The sequence below is a fragment of the Budorcas taxicolor genome, chromosome 16 (genome assembly GCF_023091745.1).
Source record: "Budorcas taxicolor isolate Tak-1 chromosome 16, Takin1.1, whole genome shotgun sequence".
Lineage (NCBI taxonomy): Eukaryota > Metazoa > Chordata > Mammalia > Artiodactyla > Bovidae > Budorcas > Budorcas taxicolor.
Window position 1 is genome coordinate 70347447 of NC_068925.1, and position 20346 is coordinate 70367792.

Here is a 20346-nt window from a genome sequence, read left to right on the forward strand (position 1 = left end):
CCGACTCAACGGACATGAATTTGAGCAACTTCAGTAAATAGTGATGGACAGGGAAGTCTGGCGTGCTACCGTCCATGGGGTAGCAAAGAGTTGGACATAACTTAGCAACTGAACAACAGCAACAGTATCTGAATAAACAACATAGTTTAGCCTGTTCTTGGGATCTCAGGTATTATCTTGAATGATGACTGTTTGACCTTGATATGGTGATTGCCCTCAGCCACACCAAGCTTTGAAGGACTGTTCACAGATCATGGTGCCATGTTATTGTGCCATATGACTTCTGCTGTAGCTTTTCATAATCTTTCTATTTTTTCCTCTTCAGTTCAGTTGCTCAGTTGTGTCTGACTCTTTGCGACCCCATGGACTGCAGCATGCCAGCCTTCCCTGTCCATCACCAACTCCTGGAACTTGCTCAAACTCATGTCCATCGAGTCAGTGATGCCATCCAACCATCTCATCCTGTGTCGTCCCCTTCTCCTCCTGCCTTCCATCTTTCCCAGCATCAGGGTCTTTTCCAATGAGTCAGTTCTTTGCATCAGGTGGCCAAAGTATTGGCGTTTCCAATGAATATCCAGGACTGATTTCTTTAGGATTGATGGGTTTGATCTCCTTGCAATTTAAGGGACTCTCAAGAGTCTTATCCAACACCACAGTTCAAAAGCATCAATTCTTTGGCGCTCAGCTTTCTTTACAGTCCAACTCTCACATTCATACATGACTACTGGACAAATCACAACTTTGACTAGATGGATCTTTGTTGGCAAAGTAATGCCCCTGCTTTTTAATATGCTATCTAGGTTGGTCATAGCCTTTCTTCCAAGCAGGCAAGCATCTTTTAATTTCATGGCTGCAGCCACCATCTGCAGTGATTTTGGAGCCTCCAAAAATAAAGTCTGTCACTGTTTCCATTATTTCCCCATCTATTTTCCATGAAGTGATGGGACCAGATGCCATGATCTTAGTTTTCTGAATGTTGAGTTTTAAGTCAACTTTTTCACTCTCCTCTTTCACTTTAGTTCTTAATAACCTCCCCTGCTCACCTCTGGTTCACTGTTTCTAACCTGCTGTCTCCTAATAATCAGATAACCAAGTTTTGTCAAACTGTTCATAATTTAAAAACAAAGATGTACTTGAGTGAGGATCTGAAGTTCACTCCAGTAAATAAAATGGGTCTTGTAACACCAATATTTGACTATGTAGAAAAATATCCTTTCCTTCTGCTTTTCCTTACTCCCTGTTTTTCACCTATCCTCTAACTGGACAACAACGCTGAATCGTTGAGGTCAAACATGTGTTTTAATGTGAACACCAAGTGTATGTAGCATGCAGGTTTTTCCATGTGTCTCTGTGTTCAGGCTCTCAAGTTCTATTTAAATAACTCTAAGTGCAGTGAAAACAGGAGCTGGCTTGAAATCACTAGACTTGAAGTGCATTTGAGGTCTGGTTCTCTTGCTCTGACTCAGGCAAGTCACCCAGCTTCTCTGGGCCCCATGTGTCAGGAAATAAAAGAATTCACCTAGAACCCTTAGGTTCCTAACCAGCTTTAACATCCTGTGACATCTGAGTGAGCTTTAATAATCTTAAAAGAACAATGTGAACAAATGGGCTAGAGAGAGCATCTAATCTCAGCTAAGCCGCCTTCAAACTGAGTGACCTTGGGAAAGTTGCTCTAAAAATACCTACCTCAGAGTCATCCATGTGTACACGTAGGCACTGATTATATAATAATGGAGGCACGACATATCCAGAGGGGAAGCATGGATTGTACACAGACAACATTGGGAAACCTGGTTCAGTATACGAAGGAAAATAAAACTAGATCTCTACATGAGGTCATTAGAGGGATAAATTCCTAAATAAGAAAGATTAAGTTATAAATTTATAAGAAAGTTCAGGAGGATAGCCTTGTGGTGAGGGATGAGAAAGGTCTTTAAACAAATGATGTCAAAACACACACCATAAAGCCCAACCCCCAAAGAGATGAAACTGACTTCATCCAGGTGAGATGTATGCCAACAACATGGATGGATCTGGGAAGTGGGGAAAACGTAGGAAAAAAGACTATGATCTGTAAGAATATCATTTGCAGAATTAGAGACGTTCACAGGAACCTTCAATACACATATTTTGCAAGAATTCGTTCAAATGAAAGGATAGACTTTAAGGAGGTTGATTACAGAGAGGAGAGAGAAAAGGCTTTGTGCTGTTCACTCATGATCATGTCAGTCCTGAAGAAAATCAACCCTGAGTATTCACTGGAAGGACTGATGCTAAAGCTGAAGCTCCAGTACTTTGTCCACCTGATGCAAAGAACTGACTCATAGGAAAAGACCCTGATTCTGGGAACGACTGAAGACAAAAGGTGAATGGGTGGCAGAGGATGAGATGATTAGATAGCATCACTGACTCATGGACGTGAATCTGAGCAAACTCTGGGAGATAGTGAAGGACAGAGAAGCTTGGTGTGCTGCAGCCCATGGGGTCGCAAAGAGTTAGACATGACTTAGTGATTGAACAACAAGAAGTATTTATATCTGTGTATATACATATATTTATATATATGTATATGTACTTGAATACACATATATTTTTAGTATATGTTTCCATAAAGATCACTCACCTGGGACTGTAGACTCTGAGAACCCTGAAGGCAGTAATTATTACTTAGCTCACAGTAGGCATCTATCCTCGTAGGCTGAATAAATGAATATACATGGACCATCTCCATACTAGCTGCTTCACTGGGATTTTATGGAGATTTAACAGTCCATGGGGTCGCAAAGAGTCTGACATGACTGAGCAACTTCACTTTCACTTTTCAGGTAACAGGCATAATTGCTCACTGGGACTTTAAAGGCTGTTGCTCTAGAATAATCCTTAGGATTCATCTGCCCAATGGTTACCAGACTTCTGGATTTCATAGATGGCTTTAAGAATAGGTGGGCAAACCTAAAACAATTAAAAGTCTCATATTCTGGGTCAGCCCACGACCTTCTCCTTAATTCAGGTATAGACTAAAAAATCCAGTATTGCATTTTATAGAAGAAAGGGCTTTTTAACATCATTAGGTAAGACAAATATCAAGTACTACGGGAATTAAAAGAGCTATTGAGATAAGTTGAGAATATCAGAACAGGCTTCTAAGAGAAGCTAATTGTTGAACCAGGCTGTGAATGATGGGTTTTTTAATATCAGAGAAGCAGAATGTTTAAAATAAAGGAGAGCACCTCTGAAGAAATAGCTTAGCTTAATGAAAACTTGACTGCATGCCTCCCATTTTTCTCACTTCTCCACGGCAACTTCAGTGCAATCTGGACCAAGAGCCACTGAGCTGGTCCAACTTCAGAGAGTTAATGTTTCTGCTCATCCTGATAGCCCTGGACCTCAACCCAAACTGAAAAACACCAGAAAGTTCTTTTCAACCCAACACACTAAATTTTCTGAAAGAAGCTCCCAAGATCCTACCAAGTTCAGTTCTGGTGGAAATTCCCTCTTACTCTGGCCAGCTCTGGGCCTGCTGACAGATAGTTTAAAAGAAAGTTTCTTCTGATCCACTGAAGGGCAAGAGGTGCTTTGAACTCAGGCTGGAGAGGAACTTGAGTTCACTGTGTGCACATCCCAGACCTGTTGCTATAGCACCTGAAAGAAATGAGTCACAGGGGAAATGCAGCGGGAATGGTGACAGCTATATGTGCAAACTGAGGCTTGGTTGCCCAGCCAGCCAACAATGATAAGCTGCCCTTCGGCCATAAAATCGACCCAGCTGTGGGGCGTTGCAAAAGGAGGCAGAACGTTTATTTCCTATTGGCATGCAGTCCTTTTGAACCTTGACCTTCCTCAAATTGTCCTTCTTTGATAAATGCAGGGTCCCAGAAGCCGAAGAGAATAAGTAACAGAATGCTGTACACCAGCCATCTAAAACAACAGACCTCAGAATGAGATAGGCAACAACTATTCCACTATAAGAAAAAGCATAAAGACAGATGTGCAGTTTAGAAAATGCACCAACTGTCAGTCCTCTGAAAGCATTGGATGAGGGTAAACAAATAGTGGAGGTGATTCCTGCATCTCCTTTCAGTCACTTTTGAAAGTTCCAGTGCATCCACCATTTAAAAAGGTAAACACACCAAATAGACCTTTAAGTGTTGTTCACATGTCTGACACACCGTGATGGTGCTCAAGAAAGAAACCACAGCAGCCAAGTGAATGGTGTTATATCTGTTTCTTATCATCCTAACAGCTGCCCTAGTTCCAGCTGCGGAAAGTAGCAAAGTAGCCGACAGTTTTGAATTACTGGAAACCCTAGTAAGACCAAACAAAACTTTTATAAAGAAGCACCAAGAACTCAGTAAAAGACAGAGGTAGGCACATGAGTGCACGTGTGCCCCCCGACCCCCAACACATGCACACACACACACACGCCACAGACTCACACCATGAGAGACCACTCACCAACAGAAACTGTGGACAGAGATAAAGGGAAGGGGAAAGTTCAACTCGAAAGCAGAAAGAAAAACAATGCAGTTTTGGTGTTCCCTTATTGCCTTGGCTAATCATGGTTATAACTTTCTTCTGATAGCTTACTAGGTTTTTTTGAGGGAAGAATACATGCTTCTCACATTAAAACCTCTTATAAGGCAGCCATGAAATTAAAAGATGCTTACTCCTTGGAAGGAAAGTTATGACCAACCTAGATAGCATATTCAAAAGCAGAGACATTACTTTGCCAACAAAGGTCCATCTAGTCAAGGCTATGGTTTTTCCAGTAGTCATGTATGGATGTGATAGTTGGACTATAAAGAAAGCTGAGGGCAGAAAGCTGATGCTTTTGAACTGTGGTGTTGGAGAAGACTCTTGAGAGTTCCTTGGACTGCAAGGAGATCCAACCAGTCCATCCTAAAGGAGATCAGTCCTGGGTGTTCTTTGGAAGGACTGATGCTAAAGCTGAAACTCCAATACTTTGGCCACCTGATGTGAAGAACTGACTCATTGGAAAAGACCCTGATGCTGGGAGGGATTGGGGGCAGGAGGAGAAGGGGACGACAGAGGATGAGACGGCTGTATGACATCACCAACTCGATGGACATGAGTTTGGGTAAACTCTGGGAGTTGGTGATAGGGAGGCCTGGCGTGCTACAATTCCTGGGATCGCAAAGAGTCGGACACAACTGAGCAACTGAACTGAACTGATCTGAACTGATAGGACTCACAGAAGGAACCCAGGAAAGATTCCAAGGGAGGTCAATGACATTAACGAGATGATTTCAAGACGGGTAAGCTGATGTGATGTGATGGAAAGGATTCAGACCAGTATGGACTTGGAGCCCCCAGTTCCCAACAGCCTCCAGGGGACCACCTCTTCCTCCCTGGCACTGGTGTTCCAAAGGGCAAGGGTGACCTACATACCTAATGGCTTTCTTATTGCTGTGCTCTCTTCCCTTGAGTTCACCCAGCAGATCATTGCCAGACTAAGTCTCCTAGATACAGTGCTAGGGAGAATGCTTTCTTGCTCACAGTTCTTCCAGGTTTCTCCTCTGTCCACCAAGTATAATACTTTTCTAGCTCTGTACATTCTACGCTTTAAACAGCCTGCTGTCTCTTGACTAAGGAGGTCCTCCCTTGACTCTTTCCTCATGATCTTTCTTCCTAATCCATACCCGCCTTCTAGGACCTCCAGCTCTGCTGTTGAATTCTCACCCGTCTATCAAGACCTATTTCAGTTATTGGCATTTGGTGTCTTCTCTGAATATCTTGATCTATCCTGATGGATCTTTGAATTCCTATTGTAATTTACACTTATTTAGAATTACCTAAAATTATTTATACTTATTTATGTAGATAAATGGGGCTTCCCAGGTGGCTCAGAGGGAAAGAACTCGCCTGTCAGTGCAGGAGACTTAGGTTCCATCCCTGAGTTGGGAAGACCCCATGGGGTTGCAAAGAGTGATATCACTGAGTGACTTAGCAGCAGCATGTAGATAAATAATTATATTTATATAATTACATAATATGTATAAATGATTGTATTTATCTATAATTATGTATCTACATTTAGCTATAATTATTATTTCTATGTAAATTACAGCATCGATCACACATCTTCTTCAATTATAAGCAAGATTGCTTCATATAGTACCTTTTCTACCTGACTGAAAACTGCTTGATTGGACCTTTCATATTTGTCTGTATTTTTTCTTTCACTTTTTGTTGTGAAATATGGTTATGTTACGAAAACATGCACAACCAAAATATATTGTTTAATACAGTACTATTATACAAAGAAAACAGCAAGTAGTCAGCACCCAGGTCAGGAAATAAAACACTGCCAATACCTCTGAAGCCCCCTTCGCGTACCCCCACATGTCCCTTCCTGCCTCTCTCCACCATATTCACTGGTTTCTTCTCTTTGGCACCTGCCATGGAAGCTTGGGCTTAAAGTGGTCAGGAAATGCTTGAAGTATGGACAAACAGATGACAAGGGCGATGCCGCCTAAAGACACATCAGCTGAATTCATTATCCTCACTGGAGAACAGTTCTGAACTTTACACCTCTGCTCAGTGGTGGGTCAGAATTCTCTTCACATGTGAAAGAGGCATATTTTGCTCTCACGGTTGTTTAAAGAGCACCTGGCTTCCCTGGTGGCTCAGATGGTAAAGATTCTGCCTGCAATGCCAGAGGCCCTGGTTTGATCCTTAGGTGGGGAAGATCCCCTGGAGGAGGGCATGGCAACCCACTCCGGTATTCTTGCCTGGAGAATTCCATGGACAGAGGAGTCTAGTGGGCTACAGTCTATGGGGTCACAAAGAGCTGGACACAACTGAGAGACTAACACATGGGTGAAGCACACTCAGGAACAGGGGATCGGAATCCTGAGACAGGAAACACTGAGTTTTGTTAAGTGGTGTTCTGAGCTATCAGGAAGTAAGAGAGAAACAGTGGCTCCTTGGGGCTGGGTTGGGGCTCTCAAGCGCCTCTACCAAGAGCCCTGCAGGCACCTGCCTCTTGGGAATAGTGACAGGGGAGGATTCAGGCTGTGACTGTGCTCCTGGGAGAGTTGGCATCTTGAGGCTGAATCTGATTTTCAGGATTTCTTGAAAGCCCCTAAGCAGGCAAACGCCTAGAATGACCCAAGGGTAGTAGAACCAGGGGTGATCATAGCGTCTCACGCCATCTTGGAGCTGTGACCAGTCACCTTTTCAATATTTACGTTTTATTTTTATCTCTGTATTCGAGGGGCATTATGTGTGCACAGGCTGTTAAAAACAGTTCTGAGGGAAACACACTTCCAGCTGCTTCCTCCTGTTTTCTATCCGCTGCATTTATGCGTCTCTGTATGCATTTAACTGTTGCTTATCGGTGTGATTGGGATTTTACAGAGGACAGGGGGAAAATTCCCTAAGGGTAGGTCACCAGTTCAATTGATCTGAAAGAGATTATCTTGGTTAGTCTCTAATAAACCTTTAACTTCCAAGAAGAGCAATAAATAAACACCAAGTAACTTTAAGTTTTAAGAGTTAACTTGCTTCAGTTCTATCTTCGTATTTCTATATTTATGCATCAGCTACTCTTTCTCTCATTTAATCTTAAATATGTAAATCCTCAATTTATCTGGAATTACTTAGTGAAAGGCTGATGTGTGAGTGTGGCAGATTATAATATTCCATCACCACCCCTGATCCTCTTTACCTCTTATTCTTTTCATAGCAGATCAAAAAAGCTGTGTGCGTGCCACAAGAATATATTATTTTAAGAGACTTGGACTTAGAAATTGATTTCCTTGATGAGAAAAAGAAAAGTCTCCTTCTGACCCAAAGGGTCACTTCATAATCCCGTCACTCTACATCAAAAAACCTTTTTTTTTTCCTTTTCGGAGAAGATGAGAATATTTCTGAAAAGGAATTAATTTTTCAGCTACAGTAAAAACACTGAGTTGCAGACTTAGCCATCCTGAGAAGAGAGGACTTATTCAGAACACATCTCTTGTGATTAGAACAAGCTCCTGATATATTTTAGGGTCAGGCGGTTTTCTATGGAAATTGGGATTTGTATCACAGAATGAAATTGATATTCTATTTTATTGATGATTTTAAGGCTTAAGTGTGAGTCTTTTTTTTTGTAAAGGGATTTCACCGCTTTCAAATATTTAATAGTGATGGTTACAGGGAGCAAGCTCTCCTTGTATGTGGATTTAAATTAATAGGCTATTAAACAGCACGTGATTTTCATCACCTTCTGATTGAGGTTCAACTGACAACACTTCAGTCTGCATTTCAGGAATGCCTGTCCAGCAAGGATGGTGGCTCTCGATCCTGGAGCACATTTGAACCACCTGGAGAGCTTTACAAACTGCTGGTGCCCCAGGCCACATTTCTGGAAATTTTGATACAGTTTGTCTGAAGCCCAAGCCTCACAGTGTTTTAGAAGCTTTCCCAAAGTAATTCTAATGATCATACAGGGCTGAGAACCACTGAAAGATAGTCTATTCAGAAATCACATGGCATTCTTTTATCACTGAGTATCTGTTCAGTTCAGTTCAGTAACTCAGTCGTGTCCGACTCTTTGTGACCCCCATGAATCGCAGCACGCCAGGCCTCCCTGTCCATCACCAACTCCCGGAGTTCACTCAGACTCACGTCCATCGAGTCAGTGTGCCATCCAGCCATCTCACCCTCTGTGGTCCCCTTCTCCTCCTGCCCTCAATCCTCCCAGCATCAGAGTCTTTTCCAATGAGTCAGTTCTTTGCATCAGGCGGCCAAAGTATTGGAGTTTCAGCTTCAGCATCATTCCTTCCAAAGAAATCCCAGGGTTGATCTCCCTCAAAATGGACTAGTTGGATCTCCTTGCAGTCCAAGGGACTCTCAAGAGTCTTCTCCAACACCACAGTTCAAAAGCATCAATTCTTCGGTGCTCAGCTTTCTTCACAGTCTGACTCTCACATCATACATGACCACTGGAAAAACCATAGCCTTGACTAGATGGACCTTTGTTGGCAAAGTAATGTCTCTGCTTTTCAATACGCTATCTAGGTTGGTCATAACTTTCCTTCCAAGAGTAAGCGTCTTTTAATTTCATGGCTGCAGTCACCATCTGCAGTGATTTTGGAGCCCAGAAAAATAAAGTCTGACACTGTTTCCGCTGTTTCCCCATCTATTTCCCATGAAGTGATGGGACCGGATGCCATGATCTTCGTTTTCTGAATGTTGAGCTTTAAGCCAACTTTTTCACTCTCCACTTTCACTTTCATCAAGAGGCTTTTTAGTTCCTCTTCACTTTCTGCCATAAGGGTGGTGTCATCTGCATATCTGAGGTAGCAGTCTAATATTTGCATTTCTAGACTCCATTGTTTGACTTGCTTGTTTATGGGTATTCTGATGGAAGATTTCTAATCCCTTTACTAATATGAGCTGCAGAGCATCTATTTGAATCTCTCAAATAAATATTTTAGTGTTCATTTAACTGGTGGATATAATCAGGTTGGGCTTCCCTGGTGGCTCAGATAGTAAGGAATCTGCCTGCAATGCAGGAGATACAAGAGGCGTGGGTCTGATCCCTGGGTTGGAAGATTGCCTAGAGAAGGGCATGGCAACCCACTCCAGTATTCTTGCCTGGGAAATTCCATGGACAGAGGAGTCTGGCAGGCTACTGTCCATGGGTTCGCAGAGTCGGACATGACTGAGCAAATAACACTCACTCATAACGAGGTTAGAAAAATATTTTTCTCAATTTAGGAGATATATATGTATATATATATGTATATTCACTTTCATATATACAGTTGACCCTTGAATAAGGGGGGGGGGGCACCTAGGGGGCTAGGGGGTGGATTTCAAATAGTCTAAAAAGCTCATAACTTGACCATTGGCCCTCCATATCTGTGGTTCTGCATTCACAGATTCAACCAATCATGGATTGTGTGGTACTGTAATTTTTATTTAGAGAAAAGAATCTGCATATAAGTGAACCCACACAGTTCAAGTCCATGTTATTCAAGGGTCCACTGTACTAAAAGACCTATTTGTGCTGAGGTATTAACAAAATAACAGAATTAAAGGTTCTTGCCTGCTCTTTGAATCTCATCCAAATTCTCTCTCCTCCAGGGACGAGAAATTCCACCATTACTGGCTCTAAGGTCCTCAGTTGGTAATCTCTAAATGTCATTTGATATCCTGCCTCAGATAGCACTAGTTCCTAGTGCCCTAGCAGGAAAGAACGTTTCAGATCCTCTGGACACAGGGTCAAGGAGAAAGGCACGGTCAGGGTGTGTGACTTCACAGGAGAGTGACCTGTTCAGCGGGCTTCCCAGGTGGCACTAGTGGTTAAATCCTCTATGACCCACCTATTAGAGTAATGGAAATAAAAACGAAAGTAAATAAGTGGGACCTCATTAAACTTAAACTTTTGCACAGCAAAGGAAACTATAAGCAAGGTGTAAAGACATCACTCAGAATGGGAGAAAATAATAGCAAATGAAACAACTGACAAAGGATTAATTTATGAAATATACTAGCAGCTCATACAACTCAATACCAGAAAAACAAACAACCCAATCGAAAAGTGGGAAAAAGACCTAAACAGACATTTCTCCAAAGAAGACATACAGATGGCTAACAAACACATGAAAAGATGCTCAACATTGCTCATTATTAGAGAAATGCAAATCAAAACTACAACGAGATATCACCTCACACTGGTCAGAATGGCCATCATCAAAAAGTCTACAAACAATAAATAAATGCTGGAGAGGGTGTGGAATAAAGGGAACACTCTTGAACTGTTGGTGGGAATGTAAATTAATACAGTCACTATGGAAGACAGTATGGAGATTCCTTAAAAAACTAGGAATAAAACCATCATATGACCCAGCAATCCCACTCCTAGGCATCTACCCTGAGGAAACTAAAATTGAAAAAGACACATGTATCCCATTGTTCACTGAAGCTCTACTTACAATAGCTGGAACATGGAAGCAACCTAGATGTCCATCAACAGATGAATGGATAAAGAAGTTGTGGTACACATACACAGTGGAGTATTACTCAGTCATACGATGGAATGAATTTGAGTCAGTTCTAATGAGGTGGATGAACCTAGAGCCTACTATAGAGAATGAAGTAAGTCAGAAAGAGAAAGAGAAATATCATATACAAATGCATATATATGGAATCTAGAAAAATGGTACTGAAGAATTTACTTACAGGGCAGCAACGGAGAAACAGACATAGAGAATAGACTTATGGACATGGGGAGAGAAGGGGAGAGGGTGAGATGTATGGAGAAAGTAACATGGAAACTTACATTACCATATGTAAGGTAGATAGCCAATGGGAATTTGCTGTATGGCTCAGGAAATTCAAACAGGGGCTCTGTATCAACCTAGAGGAGTGGGATGGGGAGGAAGATGGGAGGGAGATTCAAAAGGGAGGGCATATATGTATACCTATGGCTGATTCATGTTGAGCTTTGACAGAAAACAGTAAGATTCTGTAAAGCAATTATGTTTCAATTAAAAAGTAAATAAAAAAAGGTGAAAACATGGCAAACAGTTATCTGTCATCACTTGAAAGTGGAAAGCAGCTCTTATAACCACCAGCACCACCAAAACATAGTAAGTTCATAATATAATAAAGATTTATTCATTTCCAAAAAATAGGTTAAGAATAGTTCTTTGAATAACTATTTAAGAGCAGCATTTACTTTTAATCACTATGATTAAAGTTGTTGTTTAGTTGCTAAAGAAAGAAAAGAACCTGCCCGCTAAAGCAGGAGACATAAGAGATGCAGGTTTGATCCCTGGGTTGGGAAGATCCCCTGGAGGAGGGCCTGGCAACCCACTCCAGTGTTCTTACCTGGAGAATCCCATGGACAGAGGAGCCTGGCGGGCTACAGTCCATGGGGTTGCAAAGAGTCAGACATGGCTGAAGCCGCTTAGCATGCTGGCAGGCAACACGTGCAGGAGCTCGGGATGCTATGTTCAGAAGGACCCTGTGCTTGGCTTCATGTTCTGCTGTTACTGTTTTGACATTCTTGATAATAATTTTTTAACCAGGGTCCTGCTGGTCCTAGGTGTGGCCTCTAAGGACAAACTGTGCACTGCAATCCAGTGTGGCCTCTGCCAGGGACTGAGCGGACTCAGAGCAGGTTAATGAGTTGTAAGACCCTTGGAAGGACTAGAGTCACTGTGGCTCTAGAGTCCCTCTGGCTGCAAGCAACCAGAGATGAGGGGCTTAGGCAAATACCCGCTATTACCAAGGGAACTGAGGAGAGCATATATGGTGCCCTCTCTACTCCACAATGACACTGTGGACAACTGCTCATTGACCAAGGACCAGCTATAAGCCTGGCCCTAGGCTAAGCACTGGGGATGCCATACTAAGCTATCCTGGAGGATACACCCAGCAGCAACAGTCAGCCATAATCACCCAGGGAAAGGGCTCTGGCACAGAATGTATGAGAGCACAGGACCAGGGATGTTCCCAGCCATGGGAACACCAGCCAAGGATGCCTCACTCAACTTGCCCAGGTCAGGAGAGCAGGACGGGTATGCTCAGGGAGAAGGACAACTAGTAACTGGCCACATGAAGAGGAGGAATCAGAATATCCCAGAGAGAGGGAGCAGCATGTGCAAAGGCACGGGGGCACAAGAGAGAAAACTGCCTTAGAGGAAATGAAACGACGTGCAGTGTGGCCAGCCAAGGGGGAGAATGTTAAGACATTACTTTGGAGAGGAGGATGGGAGTAAGGTGTTTGATGGGACTCATAAGTCATAAAAGATAAGATCTCATTGTGACATTTTACTATACCACAGAACTAAGCAACGGCTTTGCATGCATTCTATCATTTCTTCTTCACAAAGACCTTATGAGTAGGAAAAGAGGCAGGGGTCAACCCCATTGACAGAGGGGGTAACTGTGACTGAGGTGAAGTAACTTGCCCAAGGTAATACAGCTAGTACATTGCAGAATTAGGGTTCAGATGCAGATGTGTCTCCCAAGAGGCCAGAGTCCCAAACCACCGTATCACATAGGTACATTTGGACTTTAACTTTGAAGAAATGGGAAATTATTAAAGGATTTTAAGTGCTAGGTGACACAGAGCGCTTAGAATTTTAGGAGGCGAGTCTGCTATAACACTCTGAGTTTCATTAAGCACTTCTAGGGTTCATTTCATCAGTTGAGGGGCTACTCCTTTTCCCTCTTCCTTCTCTGGCCTATTTTTTGGAGCCTGAAAGACTCAAAGAAACCCAAACTGGTCATCTTGACTTCTAATAGGGAAACTGGATAAAATTAGGTGGGGGCAGACCATGGAACTTAAGGCTGGAAATGAAGATTCCAGTTTGCCTGTGGGTTCAGCCTCATTATGGAGAATCATCTCTACGTGGCAGGCTGATATATAAAAGCCAAGAAATAAAATAATCCCAAACGGTAATTTTCCTTGTGTAAAAACAATACATCTTTACACAGCCTGGCAAAATTTAGTAAAAATGAGCACATGAAACAAAACACACAAGTAAAAATCAACTAAAAACCTCTCCAATCTTGCCCCCCTGCCCTCTGTTTCTTACAGAGTCATTCTCTACCTGGCATTTCCCTTCCAAACCTCCTTGAAGGATTCTTCACCCACCACCCCAGTCTCCTCCCCTATAACTCTCTCCACTGTTTTTTCATCTTTGTGACCTTCTGTACCTGGTACTCTCAACGTTTGCACTTTCAGAGGAATAGTGTGATCAAATGGAAAAATGCCTTGGGGTCTGCCACTGCTGGGTTCAAGTCCCAGGAAATTTTGACCCCCAGGGTTCCATTTCCTTATTTTACAAAAATGTAAGTTCGTATCCACCCAGAAGGCTTGCTGGAAGTAAATGAGACAAGTATTTGAGAGAATTTGGTCTCTTGTAGGTTACCTTTTGGTTTGTTCCATTTCCTTCTTCCATCTGAGATCTCTTCCCTGTAGCTTAGATGGTCAAGCATCTGTTCTGAATGCAGGAGACCCGGGTTCGATCCCTGGGTCAGGAAGATCCTCTGGAGAAGGGAATGGCTACCCACTCCAGTATTCTTGCCTGGAGAATCCCATGGACAGAGGACCCTGGGGGGCTACAGTCCCTGGGGTCTCATAGAGTCAGACACGACTGAGCAAATACTGCTACTAACTGAGACCTCAGCTCAAGTGCCTTGCCCATCTAACACTTCTCAAATCCATAGCCTGTCCTCATGAATGTCCCTGACCCAGATCCCTCTCCACCTTCTGTCCCTTCAGCAATCAGAGGCCCCATGGTAATACCTGGCTTTGCAAATTATTTACCCCTTTTGATGTGTATATTAGGAACTTCTCCAGTCTTCTCCTTGGGGGCAGAAGCCAAGTCTGATCATTTTTTAAAACATCCTACAGCGTTCACTGCAGGGGTGTATATACAGAAAGAAAGACACAAATGGAGCTTCCTCAGCCTTCAGGAAAGGGCACATATAGTACGTAAGGAACTGGATAGTTTCCCACCATTAATGTTAATGAAATAATAATTTACTGGAATTCCTTAAGCTTTTTATTCTATGCTTATTCAGGGCTTATGACTTTGCCCATGGCTTCTTATTTATCAGTTCATGTATCACCATTATCGAGTTCCTCAAAAGCTTGTTGAAATACAAGCTCATTGTTCTTTGTTCCAGAAGAGGCAGGTGTGGTTACACTTGATTTTTATAGAAGAGTCCTCAAGCGAATCTCTCAGGATGTGGGGCTCTCATTAACTTCAAATGTAGAGAAGTGTGAATTTTTTTCTCTCTGTTTTCCTACTTGTACATAATTCTATTTGAAAGGAGAAACCCAAAGAGGGAGATTGGAAGGAGTGGGACTGTTCAGCTGTGTCCGACCAGGCCAGGTCCTCAGCAATAACCACCACAGAAGCACCAATGGCCACGCCTGAACGCTGGTACTCGGTAGGAAGCCAGGCACCAGGGGAATCCTTTCAATTCTCCTCACCATCCAGTTAGTAGGTACTCTTCTCCCCACTTTACAGATGAGAAAACTGTGGCACAGAGAAGTTAGGTATTTCACCTAATTTTACTCAGCCACAAATAGCACAGCCAGTGTGTAGCCCAGATATTTGGTTCCAGAACCTGAACGCCTCATCTCTCTGGTGTGCTGCCCAAGCAGCCCCGTGACTTCTAAGCCTGGCTCGTTGGGTTACGTGAGTTTAGATAGACCGTGAGAGGGAAAGGCCAGGCTGAGGGAGCCACAGGCTCTCACAGGAACGCGCCGACCACTTCTCGTATCATGCCCAGACATCCACGTGTGTGCCTGTGTGAGGGTCACAGGAGAGTATTTGAAAGTCCTGTGACTGTGTATTTCCTTGTTGTTGTTCAGTCGGTAAGTCATGTCCAACTCTTGGCAACCCCATGTACTGTAGCACGTCAGGCCTCCCTATTCCTCACCATCTCCAGGAGTTCGCCCAAATTCACGTCCATTGAATCTGTCCGTTGAATCTGTACTTCCTGGTGTTCAACAAATAACCTCTGTGAGGGGAGGGGTCTCCGCTCAGGTCCGCCCCACCTTTGTATATCCGGGAAAGCTCTCCTTTCTTGAACCAGGAAGTGGCCTCAGAAAGCTCTAGAAAGCCACCTTCAATGGATGACAGTAGGTGTGGGGGATGAAAGCTGTTTGTTATGCTTGCCCTAGTTCCCAGGGTGTAGAAATCTTGTTGTATTTGTATTTAGTCCTAAGCATATAGTTGGTCTTCACCAAATGAATGATTGAATGAATGAATCCTTATGGAACTCAAGCCCATTTGCATTTACCATGGATTCTACTGTGTGACTCCGATTAAAACCAATGGTTTTAATCAAGGCAGAATATCTTCTTTAAACACAAGGATTAGCCTCCATGAAAAGAGAAATGTAAACAGGACTCTAATTAGAGAATTTACTAATTATTCTTCCCTGCTGAGGACATTAGCTGGGGTTTAGTCTTTAGCTGTGACAGCCATACGACTTTCCCTTTATCTCCAGAAAGGGAAAAATTGACTGGAAAGATTCATTTCAATACCCTGATTCCTTTCCCGCTCTCTTTCACCCTCAAAAAAAAAAAAAAAAAAAAAGATATTCCAGCATGAAAGATCACAGACTCAGCCCCAAACAGTGGACCCAGGTTGATGGCATTCAGGAAACTGCTCACTCTTGGAGCCCCAACTGCTGAGGCAAAGATAAATCGGCAGGAAGATTTCTTTGGAATGATGTGAATTTAATGAATCATGAAAAATATCCCCAGCTGTTCTTAAATTTAAGGGAGATTGAGTGATAACAAAAGATAGTTTCCCTCCCTCTTAGATGTAGGTTGGAGCGGAAAGAGCTGTGGTTAAAAAAAAAAAAAAAAAAAACCCCGAGGCCAAAAGCTTGCCTTTTCTTTCCCATCTCTTCTATTGTTGAAGGGGAAAAAAGCTGTCTGCAGTCAGCAGCCACTGAAGGGCATGATGAAGAGTGTTTGCTATTACCAGACTTGAAGAATTCTCTACTCTGATTTCAAAGATCAGGCTGCCCTTGCAGGCAAACATTTAGAAAGTGACGGGCTTTTCTCTCACCCCCTCCCCACCCCCAACCACCACCATCCTTACATTTTTATCCAACTCCTTTATTAACACATTGACTGGCTGAAATTAAAAATAATGATTCGTCCTTTCCTCATCCCATCTGCTGCACCCCTGACTTCCCCAGCCCTCAAAATCTTTATTAACCCATTGATTAGTGTGGGCTCCAGGACTGTCCTCAGCTGGGAGATCTAAGCCAGGCCATTGTGGTGTTGGCTAAGCTTCAGGGATTCCCAATTTAGATCCCGGAGATCTGTACTGGAGGGCTCAGAGGAGGGCTTGCAGGACACATGTGACTTCCCTTCTTAGCCCTTCGTACCCTCCAGCCCTCTGCCTTGGCAGTCACGGGCTGAGCCTGCCATGGGCCACCCAGGAGGCTGGCCCTGGGCACAGTGATCAGGTGCTCAGTTGGTTCTCCTTCCCTGAAAAAGCACGGGTGGGTAGTTGTGAAGGTCTGGAAGGAATGCCTGCTCACCTCTCTTACCCTGGGGTCTGTTCCCTGTCTAGAGAAATTTCCCTTTCCTTCAAGGTGAGTGAAAAAGGCTAACAGATGATAAAGCACGACTATTTTTTTTTCCTTAAGTCAATGTTTAACTTCTAAGAATGAGTGGGAGATGTACTTGAGAGACAGGAAAGCTAGCTTCCCTGGGTTAGAAGGAGTTCAGAGAGGAGCATGGGTGATGTGGGGGGTGATATGCTGAATACTGAAGACAAACTATAAAACCGAAGATTTACAATGTGCTAGACATGATGTTAAATGCCTCTTACATGTGATGCATCAAAAAAGAAGTAAACTCAAAACAAAAGACAAAATGAAAACACAATCCCTCCAACAAGTGGATAATTGTAGTTGCCTGTTGAGCAAAGTGAACCTGGCAAGATTTTAGCAATAGAAAACTTACTCTTCTTCATCACTCTTTCCAAACACTATTGGATCCCTTTTTCTTCCTAGTGGGTGATAAGTTAGGCAGGTCCATAGCCTGGGCTGGAGAGGGCAATGGCACCCCACTCCAGTATTCTTGCCTGGAGAATCCCATGGATGGAGGAGCCTGATAGGCTGCAGTCCATGGGGTCGCTAAGAGTCGGACACGACTGAGCAACTTCACTTTCACTTTTCACTTTCATGCATTGGAGGAGGAAATGGCAACCCACTCCAGTGTTCTTGCCTGGAGAATCCCAGGGATGGGGGAGCCTGGTGGGGTGCCGTCTATGATGCTGCACAGAGTCGGACATGACTGAAGTGACTTAGCATAGCATAGCCTGGGCTAACCACTTTCACATATTAAAAAATAATATCAGTTAAGATGGTACAGTACTTCGTAGATCAATGAAGCAAAATAGTTAACCCAGAAAAGTCCTATAGAAGAACAACCAATTGATTTTTGAAGGTGCAAAAACAATCCATTGGGAGGAGAATCCTTTCAACAAATGGTGCTGGAGCAACTGGACATTCACAGGCAAAAATGAACCAGCCTGTTTCACACCTTATACAAATTAACTCATAATGGGTCATGTATTAAACATAAAACTGTAAAACTTTTCAAAGAAAACAGGAGAAAGTCTTTGAGATCCAGGACTTGGTGAAGTCCTCTTACTTTTATTTATTTATTCATTGCATCAAATGCACGAATTTATTTTTTTAAAACCTGTTCTTTAATCGGAGGAAAATTGTTTTACAATATTGTGTTGGTTTCTGCCATACAATACAATTCAGCCATAATTTTATTCATATATATATATCACTTCCTCCTGAACCTCCCTCCCCTCATCCTCCACCCCTGAAGTCATCACAGAGTGCTAGGCTGGGCTTCGTGAGTTATATAGCAACTTCTCACCAGCTGTCTAATTAACACATGGGAGTTGGACGCGACTAAGAGACCTCACTTTCACTTTTCACTTTCATGCATTGGAGAAGGAAATGTCAACCAACTCCAGTGTTCTTGCCTGGAGAATCCCAGGGACGGGGGAGCCTGCTGGGCTGCCGTCTATGGGGTCGCACAGAGTCGGACACGACTGAAGTGACTCAGCAGCAGCAGTAGTGTATATATGTCAATGCTATTTTCTCCATTCATTCCATTCTTTAGCCATGACACCAAAGCCTGATCCATAAAAGAAAAACAACTGATAAACTGAATGAAAGTACAGACTGCAAGAAAATATTTGCAAACCATGCATCTGAAAATGAACTTATATTTAGGATATATGGAGAATTCTCAGAGCTCAACAGTTAAAATGAAAACAAACCGTTCAGTTGTAAAATGGACAAACAGCAAAGATGTGATGGCAAACGAGCATGTGAAAAGATATTCACCATCACCAAGGAAGTGAAAATTAAGATTACAATGAGATTTTACTATACACCTATTCTGATAGGTGTATAGTAAAGTTTAGTTGTTGTTAGAACAACCAAAATTAAAAAATCGTAAAACTACACAACGTTGGCAAGGTTGTGGAGTCTGGATCTCTTGCATATTGCTGGTAGAAACTTAAAATGTTACAGACACTCTGGAAAACAGTTTGACCGTTTCTCAAAAAAAACCAAACCAAACTAAAGATAAGCCTTCAAGTACAATCACACCATCACACTCCTGGGCGTTTATCTTTTAAAAAAGAAACGTGTCCACATAAGACCTATACAAGATTGTTCATAATAGTTTTATTTATTTTTAGTCCAAAATGGAAATGATCAATGTTCTAAAACAAGTGAATGGTTAAACAAAAGTGGTACATCCATCCCATGAATACTTACTCTACAGTAAAAGGAAAGGAATTCTTGATACACCCAACAGCTTGGATGGATCTCAAGGGCATTATACTGATTTTTAAAAAAGCCAATCTCCAAAGGTCACAAGGTGTGTGATGTATTTCTGTAACAGTCTTAAAATTACAAAATCATGGAGATGGAATACAAATGAGTGATTTTCAGGGGTTAGAAATGGTGGGGATGAGAGTGATGAGGGAGGAGGGTTTGACTAGATAAGGGTAGCCCCCAGCAGATCTTTGTGGTGATGGAGCAGTTCTGTATCTTGATTTCCCTGGTAGTTGGTGTTTGCATGAATCCACCTGTGTGATAAAATGATTCAGAACTATACAAACACAGGGCACCAGTGTCAGTGTCCTGGTTTTGATATTGTCCTGTAATGTCACATGTATCTGTCAAAGGAAACTGGATAAAAAGAATCCTGAGAGCTCTCTGTACTATCTTTACAACTTTCTCTGAGTCAACGATTATTTCAAAATTAAAAATAGAAGATAAAATAATGCATCTTGCAGTATGCAGCATTACTTTCCAGTGCCATATTGAAAACTTCAATGTCTCATCCTATATGCAGAGGGAGACGAGTCAGAGGCAGAGCTTCTTCCCTCCCCAGCCCTGCCAGGTCAGGAAGTCTGCCGCATTATCAGGGCAGGCTAAGCCCTGATGTTGAGATTCCCTGGTGGCTCAGACTTTAAAAGCGTCCGTGTGCAATGTGGGAGATGCGGGTTCGATCCCTGGGTGGGGAAGATTCCCTGGAGAAGGTAAATGGCAACCCACTCCAGTACTCTTGCCTGGAAAATTTCATGGATGGAAGAGCCTTGTAGGCTACAGTCCATGGGGTCGCAAAGAGTCAGATGTGACTGAGCTACTTCACTTTCACTTTCCTTCAAGCCCTGCCGCACTAAAAACAAAACAACAACTTGAAATTTTAGTATTTTAGTGTAAAAAATCCTTGGCCACGTATGTCCACTGAGGGTAGGGCAACTCTCTTTCAGGCTGTGATCTGGGTATCCAGGC